Genomic DNA, 852 nt, shown 5'->3' on the forward strand with positions numbered 1-852 from the left:
AGCCCCTGCCGCTGCCTTCGCAGCTGCTACCGCCTCCCACCTGTGTGGATCCCATCCGCTGAGGGCCTCTGCACCGAGCCACTGCAACGCCCACCCACCCCTTCTGCTGCGCGCTGTCGCAGCCGGCCTACAGCTTGTTCCGGCGGGCGCGCTTCCCACGGGGTGGCCGGGCGCGGGGCGCAGCCGGCCTACAGCTTGTTCCGGCGGCCGCGCTTCCGACTGGCTGACTGGGCCGGGGGCGGGGACAGTGGGCGGAAGGGGTGGAGCTAAGGGGGGCGGAACCGTTGCCCTGAGGTTCTGGCGCTGGGGGTGGGGCCGGAGCCGGGCTTTCGACCCGAAGCTTGAGGAGTCGTGACGCTGGTGCGAGGCGGCTTCTAGGAACTTCTGGTAAGGACAGTCTACAGTGCCCGCAAAATGAGCGGGACGGTGTAGCTGTAAAATTCCCAGAGTGGAAGACACTTGAAACTAACTTTACTTTCTGCCCAATTCATTCTAGTGGAAAAGGAGCGCCACCACTGGAAATTACTTGATCCCGTCCAAGGAATTTTTTTTTTAATCACCTAAGAAGAAGGAAGGAATTGCTAACCCGCACACATAGTTATGGCTGATCGAATAAATTAGTCGTTGAGGGAAGTTTTAAAATAGTGATACTCACAGATTATAGATGAACTATCTCCTTTATTTCTGTCAGAGAGGGTATGTGGTTGAAAGCCTGCTCTCCTCCCCCACCCCTGGCCTCTCATGAACTGTGGTCACAGAACAATCCTATTTCCTCCATGTCTTCATCCTGTTGGGATTTAGGGCATGCATCACACATACACGCACACACACCCTGAATTTATATATATATAT

At 55.6% G+C, this 852-nt stretch overlaps 1 protein-coding gene and 1 pseudogene across 2 annotated transcripts in view; one reads left to right on the forward strand and one right to left on the reverse strand.

Moving 5' to 3' along the window:
* SUPT20H (SPT20 homolog, SAGA complex component) overlaps positions 1–153 on the reverse strand; it is a 56,174-nt gene extending 56,021 nt beyond the window's left edge. For both annotated transcript variants that reach the window (XM_027774088.1, XM_027774087.1), the window contains exon 1: positions 41–153. The gene's annotated coding sequence lies outside the window, so the exon portion shown is untranslated. The remainder of the gene's footprint in view (positions 1–40) is intronic.
* A 158-nt stretch (positions 154–311) lies between these two features.
* LOC102486754 (nuclear autoantigenic sperm protein-like) overlaps positions 312–852 on the forward strand; it is a 453,231-nt pseudogene continuing 452,690 nt past the window's right edge.

This window comes from Tupaia chinensis, unplaced genomic scaffold (genome assembly GCF_000334495.1).
Source record: "Tupaia chinensis unplaced genomic scaffold, TupChi_1.0 Scaffold000402_1, whole genome shotgun sequence".
Taxonomy (NCBI): domain Eukaryota; kingdom Metazoa; phylum Chordata; class Mammalia; order Scandentia; family Tupaiidae; genus Tupaia; species Tupaia belangeri.